Here is a 538-nt window from a genome sequence, read left to right as displayed (position 1 = left end):
TGTGTGTGTGTGTGTGTGTGTGTGTGTGTATTAAAAAGCTGTAAAAACTGTGAAATGTGCATTTGTTACTCTGGCGGTCGCTCCGGGGACGATTTTGTTTTGTCTAGTTCTGAAATATTTTGTGTTTTTTTAACACACTACGTCTATAGAGAGTTCTTTCTTTCTTTCTGACCTTTCGACGATATACATATGTTTAGCATGTCCTATGAATAAAGATCTTAATCTAGAACTGATTCTATTACATAATTTGAAGCAAGTATTTGTATGTGTGTATGTGTGTATGTGTGTATGTATATATGTATGTGTGTATATATTTGAGTAATAGTTGGTGAAATATTAATGATGAAGTTGACTTTAGTTGTATTGTGACTCATAAACGTAAAAGGCCATAACTATATAGTACAACATATTTTGTATGACAGCTTAACGTTTCTGTCAATCAACAACTCAAGTTCACTCGAAAGGAAATTGCTAGTTTAGATTCACAACACCCTACATTTATCTGTAGTTCATATATATATATATATATATATATATA

At 31.2% G+C, this 538-nt stretch overlaps 1 protein-coding gene across 1 annotated transcript in view; it reads right to left on the bottom strand.

Annotated features, from left to right (window-relative positions):
- LOC106867494 (cytochrome P450 10) overlaps window positions 1-538 on the bottom strand; it is a 29,237-nt gene that overhangs the window by 10,934 nt on the left and 17,765 nt on the right. The gene's annotated exons all lie outside the window — the stretch shown is intronic.

Source organism: Octopus bimaculoides, chromosome 8 (genome assembly GCF_001194135.2).
Source record: "Octopus bimaculoides isolate UCB-OBI-ISO-001 chromosome 8, ASM119413v2, whole genome shotgun sequence".
In the NCBI taxonomy this organism is placed as follows: Eukaryota; Metazoa; Mollusca; class Cephalopoda; order Octopoda; family Octopodidae; genus Octopus; species Octopus bimaculoides.
Note: the sequence above shows the minus strand (reverse complement) of the source record. Positions and strands in the feature narration are given on the sequence as shown.